Raw genomic sequence first — 13,261 nt, 5'->3', positions numbered from 1 at the left:
CAAAATGCCATACATAACAGTACCCAAAAACCACTACCACCCGAAACCAAAACACTGCTTTGTCTAGGCTCAAAATTGGCACTGCCATCAACAATAACACAGAAATACCGTTCTACCATATGCCAGCAGATATTGAAAATGTCCTAAAGACCAATCCAGACACCATAATACAAGATGAAACAAGATGCGCCATTGCAAATACAGTCCAAAACTACACAACAATAATAATAAAAAGGAAAAAGACGAACTCTCAAGATTCTGCGAAAAAAGCCACAAAAACAACAAGAAAATTCTTCCATGATAACCCGGATATCCAGCAATACAATCCGACAAATGCAATAAAACGGTTCTGATAACAGAGGAAAACTACAAACAGAAAATGCTCAATATGCTCGACGACAGAAAAACATATCTACCAGTACCACGCGACCTGACATCAAGATTTCAAAGGATAAACAACGAATTCGTAAAACGTCTACCTGAACCTGAACCTCATCGAAAAACAAACAGCAACACACCTAACGACCTACAATGCCACCTGCCACAGAATATACGGACAACCGAAAGCACACAAACCAAATCTGCCGCTAAGACCAGTAGTCCCCAATATGACAGCTTCAGCCTACAATCCCAAAAACGCTCAATCCCAAAAACGCTGGTAACACAAAACATAATCTACAAATGGGAAAAAATCAAAGCCAACACAAATATAAACCTGGATCTGTTTATCGAAATAGTACAATTCTGCATCAATTCAAGCTATTTCAAATATAACGAACAACACTACCATTAAATTTTCGGAACCGTGATGGGTAACCCCCTCTCATCAACCCTAGCCGAATTAGTCATGGAAACTCTTCTAGATACAGTTACAAAATCACTATCATTCAAGCCACCGTTCATAAAAAAGTATGTGGATGACCTACTCATGGCTATTCCTAGTGAGGTCCGGTAATCGCTCGATTAATCGTGTAATCGATTGGGCATGGAATAATAGAATACTGCCGGCACGAGTAGTTTTTTTTTATTTTGACGTAGGACTACGTCTTACGGCAAGTTTTGAGATAGGGTGTCATTCCAAAAAATCGAAAAATGCGAGCGTCACGAAAAATGAAAGGTTTTGAGCGCTAATAGCTCAGCGGTTTTCCGATCGATTTTCAATATTCTTACACCAATCGATCGGAAAATCCTCTAAGAATTGACCCAAGTATGGAAAAGTATAGATTCTTGATAGTGAACTATTGAAAAATTGAAAATAATGAACCTATGTTTTACCAGAATTCTCGCTTCGTGATTTGTTGGAAGATTCTTAACGATGATCTAAACCTATACCAATTTGATATCTGTGCTTGGGAAGTAAGCCAAAACAAGTGACAAAGTTTCCTCATTTTAACAAGATTTCTTAACAACGCGATTAAACCTAGACAATTTTGATGTCCTTGCTTGGGAAGTACGCCAGAAAGAGTGACAAAGCCCCCTCGTGCCAACAGATTTCTTACGAACGCGATCAAACCCAGTCCAATTTGATGTCTGTGTTAGAGAAGTGTGCCAGAAAAAATGACACAAGCTCGTTGTCTCAACAAATCGCAAATTCTTTACTGCGAGACGATTAAACCTAGGCGAATTTGATATCTGTGTTGGAAAAATATGCTACAGCTGTAGTGTTCGGTTATAATATGACTTTGTATGAATACGCATGCTTGTCGTTTCATTAGTGTGGTGAAAAGATGTGCTGTTGATAAAATAGGATTGAATTGGTAATAAAAACAAACTTTAATTTCAGTAAGGTAGCAGGAAAGCAATAGTTTGTGTCCTTGAATTTGTTAAATTGTTTTCAAATGCACATAGAAATAACTCTGAAATCTTTTGAGAATCGAACGTATGCAATGTTACTACTTTGATAAATGTTACATACAACATAGTATGTATATATGTTGCATATAGCATGTATACATGAAGAATCGAATGATTACATGCATGAATACATGCTACTATCACTATAAAGAGACTTACGTAGTCCTGCGTCACCTATATATGCGGTTGTGTCTTGCACACAACCCCTCTGATTTTGTTTTATGTTAGTTCATTTTTTTTAAGTTAGTTCATTTTTAGTTTAGTTTAGTTAGTTTTTAAGAGTAGTTCATTAATCGAATAGTTCGAAGGAGGTAAAAATACGAATAATCCCCATTAATCGTTCATTATCGTCCAATTAATCGAATTATTAAACGAAATATTCGAATATTTATAATCGAATACTACTAGCACGAATACTGAACTAATCGATAAGTGCATACAACGCTAACCGATTAATCGGTAATCAAATAATTTTTTTGAAACGATGGTTCTACAATTGATGAAGGGACGGTACGGGAAAGAAATGAAAATTTTTTTTGGTGAAGGAGGGGAAGAGCGGAAAGGAACCGGATTCGAACCCACAACACCCGCCAGGGCATGTGGTTCGCTGGTACTTGTACCTTTGAACCATAGAGGCGCTGGACAAAAGGAGACCGCAAAATCCACTCCTCAAGCATAGCGACGCGTTTGGTTGGGTTATCGACACATATTGTGCCGCTTCCTGCATCAATTGCAGATTACCACCGAGCGAGAAGTTTTAATCTAACTACTGTTTACTTTCAGGACGACGACACTATGCCGGCCCTTACGACTTGAAAGCGTTTCAAGTCGTAAGGGCCGGCATAGTGTCGTCGTCCTGAAAGTAAACAGTAGTTAGATTAAAACTTCTCGCTCGGTGGTAATCTGCAATTGATGCAGGAAGCGGCACAATATGTGTCGATAACCCAACCAAACGCGTCGCTATGCTTTTCAAGCCTTTCAAGTCGTAAGGGCCGACATAGTGTCGTCGTCCTGAAAGTAAACAGTAGTTAGATTAAAACTTCTCGCTCGGTGGTAATCTGCAATTGATGCAGGAAGCGGCACAATATGTGTCGATAACCCAACCAAACGCGTCGCTATGCTTGAGGAGTGGATTTTGCGGTCTCCTTTTGTCCAGCGCCTCTATGGTTCAAAGGTACAAGTACCAGCGAACCACATGCCCTGGCGGGTGTTGTGGGTTCGAATCCGGTTATAATCTCAGGTTACAGCTTGGTTCGACTCATGCACCTTCCAGCATTGGACAAAAGGTAGGAGTCAAAATGACTACTTGTCAAGCATAGCTACCTATACCACCCCCCCCCTTCCTTTCCGCTCTTCCCCTCCTTCACCAAAAAAAATTTTCATTTCTTTCCCGTACCGTCCCTTCATCAATTGTAGAACCATCGTTTCAAAAAAATATTAATATATGTATGACCTCATTCCAAGGTCAAGACTGAAAACTTGAGATTAGTCTACTAATCAAATAATTGAAAATTTCGGACATCACTAGCTATTCCTATACAGGGTGCTTCACGTTTTATGTCGGTATGTAAACGCTGTATAACTTTCACATTTACCAACCGATTTCTTTCATTAGATATGTTTTGGAAACGCCATTTCAGTACAATTTTCACCATGTATCGCTTCACACCGAAAGAACGGCCAAACAGTCGCTCGAACGGTTGACGCTGAGCCTAATTTTTGGAATACAATTTTGATGACTGACGAGGCTAGTGATGTCCGTTAATCGTTCGATTAATTCAACTAATCGAATAACACATGGAATATTCGAATAATTTTTAATCGAATACTCCCTACACGAGTAGTTGAATTAATCGAATAGTTCAATGAGTACGAATAATGCCCGAATAATTTCCGGTAAGTCGAAATTATTAATAACGAAAATTTCCGGTAAGTCTGGTGTCAAAAAGAGATGATATGGACTGGCCACCCAGATCACCTGACTCAACCCCCCCGGACTTCTTTTTATGGGATTATCTGAAAAGCAAGGTTTACGCCAACCAGCCACAACCCAGGATTACCTATGCCTCGTTGGTTTGGTGGCCAAAAACAAAAGAGAAAGCTACTCATCTAAAGCTAGAAAGACTTCAAAGGCTAGCCACTCTCTCAATAACAGGTGCAATGAGCAGTACACCGTCGAAGGCATTGGATACTTTACTTTATATGCTTCCACTACATCAATTCATACAATTAGATGCTGAAAAGAGTGCTTTGAGGATCAAAAGATCTATGAACCTCTTTGATGGTGATTTTACAGGTCATCTCAGTATTCTAAAGACTATTAGTATCAATCCTCTGCTAATCAATAATGAAGACTGGATGGCGAAAAAATACAACTTTGACCGAATTTTTCGTGTATTTGAGCCTAGGCGTGATTCCTGAGAAGATGGTGGTCCCGATCTTCGCCAAGGCTCGACTGTTTTTTACACAGATGGTTCAAAAATGGACAACCAAGTGGGAGCAGGGGTAACCGGCCCAGGAATAGACATGTCAATTTCTATGGGTAGATGACCAACTGTATTCCAAGCTGAAATTAAAGGAATTCTAGAGTGTTCTACTGTGTGCTTGCGCAGAAACTATAGACATTCAAATATATGCATCATATCCGATAGTCAAGCAGCACTAAATGCTTTAAAGTCGGCGACATGCACATCAAAACATGTCTGGAAATGTATTCAATCACTCCAAAAATTGTCTTGCCGTAACCAAGTCAACTTATATTGGGTCCCAGGTCACTGTGGAATTGATGGAAATGAGAGGGCTGATGCGCTTACAAGACTCGGATCTTCTCATCAATTTATAGGACCTGAGCCCTTTTGCGGCCTATCTGCTTCTGCCTTAAAAATGGAGCTGAAGGCATGGGAATGTACAAAAGTGGAATCAAATTGGAATAACACTTTCAATGCTAGGCAGTCGAAACGGTTCCAAACATTTCTATGACTCGCAAAATACTGGAGCTTTCAAAGAAAGATCTAAGCATCTACACTGGTCTAATAACAGGACATTGTCCGAGCCGCTATCATCTGAAGCTTATGAGAAAACTTCAAGATGATATATGTCGCTTATGTGGCATAGAAAAAGATTCGGAACACCTGTTATGCCGATGTCCGGCAATTTTTAATAAAAGATTAAGGTTCTTCGACAAACGGCTGCTAGAACCCTTTGATATTTGGAGCAAAATTCCCAGTACGGTAGTGCACTTCATCCGAAATGTATCACCGGACTGGACAAATGCTATTAGTCAAACAATGACGGTCGCTTCTAATAGTGGTGCGTCATCTTGACAACATAGCTATAGTAAAATGGGGAATATATCACAATAGATCAAACAAATGGTCGCAGTGATAAAAATACCCAACATGGAAAAAAACCAGCCACAAACTATTTACGAGCTCAAGGCAAATATTCGTACAGAAATCGACGCTATAACACCCGAGATGCTCAAAAAGGTAATGGAAAGCGCAGAAAAAAGGAGTCAGTTTGTAATTCCTAATAAAGGTGGCCACTTAATTGATATTGTTTTCAAAAACTAAACCAAGAAAATTTTAAGGAACCAAACTAAATTAAAATGCATTACTAATAGAAATCGGTTGTTTTTTCTTAAAGTTATTCCATGTTTTCATACCGACATAAAAGGTGTAGCACCCTGTAGACGAACAAGACCATGTACTAAAAACCCGAATTAATCCACCTAGTGGTGAAAGGAACCTTTGTTATACGGTCTTACTTGCTATTTGAGATAGAAATCGACACGTCTTCGGAACATAATTCATCTATTGGTTAACGTTGCGTAGTGCGTTGGTTTACATAAAATTGTTGGAAATTGAATAAGTTTACAAAATTTGAACAACATAGGAACACTTTTAAATTTTGATAGATCCTTTTTTCATGAAATTGCCGAGTAAGGATAAGTAAGTTGTTATTAATCTGAGTAAGTGCAAATAAAAGTAAGTTGTAAGTGGAAATCTTATCCTTTAGCATATACATTGTCTAGTAAAAGTCTAGTTCATAGGTTTTTGAACTATGCATAGTTTCCTGTAATATCATTCTATTTGAATCACATCAATAGAGTTTTCTTGAATAATTTTCATCAATTTTTATTAACTCACGCTGTTGTATTTTATACAACACTATTTGTACAATTTGTATTTTTACTATTTGTACAATTTTGTAGTTCATGAAAAAGTCATACAACAATTACAAAAAGAGCAAAAATAGAAAAACTGATTTTACAAATTCATATACAATAAATAAGATATTTCTATCTTTGCTGCAGAGGTAGAAGGTTACTGTCTTTAGCAAAGCTTCTTATAATAATATGCTCTAAAACTTTGCAGAACACATCAATGTGTTATATTCACACTGAAGAAAAATAATTTTTTTATTTCACTTTTAGGGGGATTAATCAAAATTTAAATTGCACCAGACGATAGAGCTTTCAATTTCAAGAAACTCTTCCAAAGGTTTGATAAACATAAAACCAAGTTTTCCTAGTCAAAACTCTAGTGGACACGTTTTCTTTGGTTTGGGGCTATTGTGCGCGCGAGTAACTGTGTTACAAAAGTGGGCACTCGCGCCAACTCGAGGGTTAATATCTTTTAACCGGTAAAACCAATTCTTATGCAATTTTGCATATATATTCATAGTGTCAAAACCTCTCGTTTGATATTAAAATAATTGAAATTAGGTAAATTATCTTGGTTAAAATCATTATAAATTATTGTTAATTTTGGTGTGGTGTATACGGCTGCTCATAACTTTCAAATTAAACGTCCAATCAAAAAACCATTCAATAGTGATCTATTAGGATATATTATCAAGTCGCAATGGCAAAGACCAAGGGCGTGATGGCGCCCGCAGAGCGATCGCCAGAGATGCTGGAGCGGATCATAGAGGGCCTCTTTCCGCGCCACGAGCCAAGGCCCTGGCCTCAGTCCGCTGAGTCGTCCCACGGCCGACGTTCCAGTATCTCAGACCATAGCGTAGGATGGTCGGCCTCCCAGCCGAATATCCAAAGTAACGTGGGTGACGGCGGTTTAGAGGTCGGGGAGGAAGTAACGGTTACGAACGAGGAACTCATTGAGATCGCTAAATCCCTAAAGGTGAGCAAGGCACCGGGACCAGACGGAATTCCGAATATGGCCATCAAAGCGGCTATTCTGGAGGCTCCCGAATTATTCGGGGCAGTAATGAGTAGATGCCTGGAAGCTGGACACTTCCCGGACAGATGGAAGCGACAGAACCTGGCCCTACTGCCGAAGCCGGGAAAACCTTCGGGTGTCCCCTCGTCATATAGGCCGATCTGTCTGCTGGATACTGCCGGCAAGGTGCTGGAAAGGGTTATCCTTAACAGACTCGTACAGTACACTGAGGGTACAAACGGTCTGTCAAGGAACCAATTCGGCTTCCGAAAAGGCAAATCTACGGTGGATGCCATCTTGTCTGTCACTAAGACAGCTGAGGTGGTGATCCAGCGCAAGAGGACAGGTATCAGCTATTGCGCAGTTGTCACGCTCGACGTGAGAAATGCGTTTAATAGCGCTAGCTGGGACTCCATAGCCAACTCGCTTCGGAACGTCCAAGTGCCGGTGTCGCTGTACAGGATCCTGGAAAATTATTTCCAGAATCGTGTGCTATGCTACAACACGGAGGAAGGTCAGAAGTGCGTTCCAATCACCGCAGGGGTTCCGCAAGGTTCCATACTTGGCCCGGTGCTGCGGAACGTCATGTATGACGAGGTGTTGAAGCTAAAGTTCCCGGTAGGGGTAGTGATTGTCGGCTTTGCGGATGACACCACCTTGGAAGTCTATGGTGAGTCTATCAGAGAGGTAGAGTTGACGGCTGCCCACTCTCTAAGCATTGTTGAAGATTGGATGCGATCCAGGAAACTGGACCTAGCGCATCATAAAACGGAGGTTATCGTGGTGAACAACCGCAAGTCGGTGCAGCAAGCAAATATCAGCGTCGGAGACAGCACTATTTCGTCAACGCGGTCCTTAAAACTCCTGGGAGTCATGGTCGATGACAAGTTCAAGTTCGGGAGCCACGTTGACTATGCCACAGCTATTTCGGCATTGTCTCGTGTGATGTCTAATAGCTCTGCGGTATATGGCAGCAAGCGAAGGCTATTAGCCAACGTGGTCCAGTCCATACTCAGGTATGGCGGGCCGGTGTGGTCATCGGCGCACAGTGGGACCATTCTGGAAAAAGGCGGTCAAAAGTCTTTTCTCGCTTTTCCTGACGTTTTCGAGCTTAGGTGTCTTAGGAGAAGTTTCATAAAAAAGTATTCTACATCTAATGACATGTTCATATAATTATATATTAAGGGGATAACAAATTTGAAAATATTAATTTTTTATAGAAACTAGATAGCATGGTCATGTGTTCGGCAAAGTTGTAGAACTTTGAATTTCATTAAACTTTGCCGAAGATACTAAGTATCTGCATCATATGGTTTGTGAGATATAATTGACTTTCTGTTGTGACCCCCTTAAAATCAGTTTCTTAAAATTCTTGTACATAAAACCTCATCTAACAGGTTCGACATGTTCTACAAACTTTTGGATACTATCAAAATACGTAACTTTCTAGAAGGTGTATATATCATATGTTGCTTTATTTGCTTTAAAAATGGATTTGAAGCATAAATTCCACCGTTTTTACAAGTATTTTTTTCCGCAAATAGGCACCTACTGGCAGCTAAAGTTAGCATCGTTTGAACCGCCATAGAATACAGTATAAGTGTGCCAAAAAATTTTGGCCGGGTCTTGCCGGGCATTTTGGTTATTTCAATTATGAATTACATACATATATGCTGGTTTTAGTAAGTTATCAGGGTTTTATTATTCGTACATGTTCATAATAGTTTCACAAGACCTCGTCCACGTCTGTTTCGCTATCTGTTGCAGAATTATTTTCGTTCTGGGATTTTTGTAAAAGTTTGTATGCTGCTGGTAACAACTGCATTGATTTTTTTACTGTTGGTCTTCTTAAAGTTGAAATCAATGGACCTGACGTCATTAACAATTTTTTGAAAACATTTTCGTTTGTCGATATTCTGTTCAGAAATCAGATTATTTCAATAATTACATACAATCATGATTCATTACTGTTAACATGTACGAATGATAAAACCCTGATAACTTACTAAAACCAGCATATACCGTATGGTCGCCATCCACCGCTCATTTAAAAACGATTCTAAGTTAGTTTGTCCATAGCAAATCTAAATTCAGGTCCATCGAAACCCAATTTACGTCATAAGATAGAGAAAACAATTGTGTTTACAAGAAAAATTTACTGGGTTTCTAAATATTTATTAATAGTGACTTTTTTTTAAGTAATGCAATCTCATAACCCCTTTTACCGCTCACTTGAAATATAATGATCCATTCACCGCCCATATGGGTGCCATTTACTGCTCATATTTTTTACTGTTACCAAATAAATAAAACCCGCGTTTTGACCTTTGTTTTGGGTGCGGCATTTATAGCAGAATAGAACGTTAATATAAATATTGTTGACTTATTTCACGTTTTTAGTAGAATAGTTTCTAAATAACCAAAGCAACAAGTTCGCTTGAGATGATAATGAACTTAGTCATTTGCACTCGGTCTTAATAAAGACGCGATCAAAATGTCGTTCTTCGTCCCTCGCTATAAAGATTATTTATTTTGGAAATGAGCTTTTATGAATATAGTGGAAATTTATGTTTAATTCGTATCATTAAATATACAAAATTATTATTTGTCAATAGTTTTTGCAATAATGAACCATTTTAAAAAGATATAAGCATTTTTTGTTTGAAATGAGCGGTAAATGGAGCTGAGCGGTGAATGGCGACCTTATGGTATGTATGTAATTCATAATTGAAACAACCAAAATGCCCGGCCAGACCCGGCCAAAATTATTTGGCACACTTATACTACATTCTATGGTGGTTCAAGCGATGCTAACTTTAGCTGCCAGTAGGTGCCTATTTACGGAAAAAATTACTTGTAAAAACGGTAAAATTTATGCTTCAAATCCATTTTTAAAACAAATAAAGCAACATATGATATATACACCTTCTAGAAAGTTACGTATTTTGATAGTATCCAAAAGTTTGTGGAACATGTCGAACCTGTTAGATGAGGTTTTGTGTACAAGAAGTTTAACAAACTGATTTTAAGGGGGTCACGACAGAAAGTCAATTATATCTCGCAAACCATATGATGCAGATACTTAGTATCTTCGGCAAAGTTTAATGAAATTCAAAGTTCTACAACTTTGCCGAACACATGACCATGCTATCTAGTTTCTATAAAAAATTAATTTTTTCAAATTTGTTATCACTTTAATATCCAATTATATGAAAATGTCATTAGATGCAGAATACTTTTTTATGAAACTTCTCCTAAGACACCTAAGCTCGAAAACGTCAGGAAAAGCGAGAAAAGACTTTTGATCGCCTTTTTCCAGAATGGTCCCACTGTGCGGCGTTAGGTACCAAAAGTTATCTAGCCAAGCTGGAAAGCATCTATCGCCTAATGTGCTTAAGAGTGGCGAGTGCGTATCGCACAGTTTCACATGACGCAATCTGCATCTTAGCGAGTATGATGCCTATTGGTACCATCATCAGCGAGGACGTAGAGTGCTTCAACCAACGTGGAACTAGAGGCATACGGAGTACCACAAGATCGGCCTCGATGACCACATGGCAGCGGGCATGGTCTAACTCCACAAAACGGCGAATAAACAGCCTAACTACCATAGTCCAGTAGTTATCTAAGAGTGTGCGTTAAGCACAATAGCCCCTCCTTGAAGTAATACCGATAAGGTGGTGCCAGGGAGGATTGAGGCTGGAGACTCGAGTAGGGTTTTAGTGGGTCTGGATCCTCACGCCCCAGCAGGGGGGTCGGGATACCAAACCCTACTCCCTGAGTTGTCTTCTCAGGTTTCTGATAGCAGATTTCCCTACTCCCTAAAAAAACCTGATTTAATCCGCCTAGTGATGAAAAGAACCTTTGTTATACGGTCTTACTTGCTATTTGAGATAGAAATCGACACGTCAGTGCAAATTAAAGTAAGTTGTAAGAGGAAATCTTATCCTTTAGCATATACATTGTCTAGTAAAGGTCTAGGTTTTTGAACTATGCATAGTTTCCTGTAATGCCATTCTATTTGAATCACATCAATAGAGTTTTCTTGAATAATTTTCATCAATTTTTATTAACTCACGCTGTTGTATTTTATTCAACACGTGTAGGGTTTTCAACGCCATATTGTTATAAAGTTACAAATCGTTGTTTAACTAACGTATATTCTTCAACAAACTTATTGTGAGCAAAATATCATAATTATTCAATGCATTAATAATTTAAATTGTTGGGAAAATTTATGCAGCAAAACTATCAGCAAATGTAAAATGTATCCGTTTGCTGGTTGTCGAGTAATTCGGAGTCAAAATTAGGGTATTCTTTATAATCAAAGTTCTACAGTTCCTAAACAAGCAAACATAGAGGTATAGTATATTCAGCAAAGTTGTGTATTTTTACTATTTGTACAATTTTGTAGAACATGAAAAAGTCATACAACAATTACAAAAAAAGCAAAAATAGAAAAACTGATTTTACAAATTCATACACAATAAATAAGATATTTCTATCTTCGCTGCAGAGATAGAAGGTTACTGTCTTTAGCAAAATTTCTTGTAATAATATGCTCCAAACCTTTGCAGAACACATCAATGTGTTATATTGTAGGGGGATTAATCAAAATTTAAATTCCACCAGACAATAGAGCTTTCAATTTCAAGAAACTCTTCCAAAGGTTCGATAAACCTAAAACCAAGTTTGCCCAGTTTGACTCTAGCACACGTTTTCTTTGGTTTGGGGCTATTGTGCGCGCGAGTAACTGTGTTACGAAAGTTGGCGCGAGTGTTCGACGGTTAATATCTTTTAACCGGTAAAACTAATTCTTATGAAATTTTGCATATATATTTGTAGTGTCAAAACCTCTCGTTTGATATTAAAATACTTGAAATTAATAAATTATCTTGGTTAAAATCATTATAAATTTTTGTTAATTTTGGTGTGGTGTATACGGTTGCTCATAACTTTCAAATTAAGCGTCCAATCAAAAAACCATTCAATAGTGATCTATTAGGATATATTATCTTTCAAATGAGACTAATAGCGCATAAATCGGTTTGGTCATCTCTAAGAAACAGGCGATAATTATTACCTTGTCAAAACAGGTTTTTTAAGCATAACTTTTAAACTACTTGTTTGTTTTCAATTAACAATTCCTGAACAATTTAGTTTTAATAATGGCTTTCATTTGATACTAAGATCGTTGAAATCGGTCATGTAGTTCCAAAGAAACCCGTGTCACGTATTTTTCGCATTTTTGCTTATAACTTTCAAACGAAACGTCGTACCACGAAACAACTCAATAGTGATCTACTAAACAATAACACCTTTCATACAAAAGTAATAGCGAACCATTCCGTTCAGCCATCTCTGAGAAACAGGCGATAGAAAAAATCATTACATACATACAAACACACACACAGACATCGCTCAAATCGTCGAACCCTATCGATTGGTATATGTGACTTCGGGTCAATTTCATGGTTTTCGACCAATTTTTAAACCTTTGTTATAGTATAACAAAGGTAAAACACAAAAATCAAAGACCCAGTTCCCAAAGACTTACAAAACAATTTAATATACAAAATACCATGTCAAAACTGTGATGTTTGCTAGTTGCTACATCGGAATGACAACAAACATGCTTAAAACGGGAATCAGTGGCCACCGGACACACTACTACACCTGGTACAAACTAGCACAACAAGGTGCAACACAGATCCACAAATTCAAGCCCTATAAGAAAAGACAGCACTTTTACATCAAAGTATTACACAAAATCACCGATTCAATTTCTAAGAAACGAAAAAAATTATAGACAGACTCAACAAACCAAATGCACTCCCGTTTATAGAAATATGTCACGTAGCCAAGAGAAAATAGCATCAACAAACGCACAGACACCGAAGGACTATATATATACATGTGTGGCAATGTTTGTTAAGTGGTGTTAGTGCAATGAAGAAATTTCATCATGGTGTGGGTGGAGTCGTAAATCGGCCAATCACGATGAAGCGTGAAGTGTCAAACTCCAAAAATTTCCTGATTTCTCAAGTAAGTGCGAGCTGCCTACGAAATCTCATTCATTGCTGGCATCGCCAATAAGAAATTTCAATCGAAACAAAGCAAACCATAGCCAAAATGACAGCGAACGATAAATTACATATACATACACCAACACAGGACACAACTTTCATACACAGACGCCATATAGGGCACGGGAGGGTACTTTCGGG

Source organism: Sabethes cyaneus, chromosome 1 (assembly GCF_943734655.1).
Source record: "Sabethes cyaneus chromosome 1, idSabCyanKW18_F2, whole genome shotgun sequence".
NCBI classification, from domain to species: Eukaryota; Metazoa; Arthropoda; class Insecta; order Diptera; family Culicidae; genus Sabethes; species Sabethes cyaneus.
The sequence above is the reverse complement of the archived record's forward strand: the minus strand, read 5'-3'. Positions refer to the sequence as shown.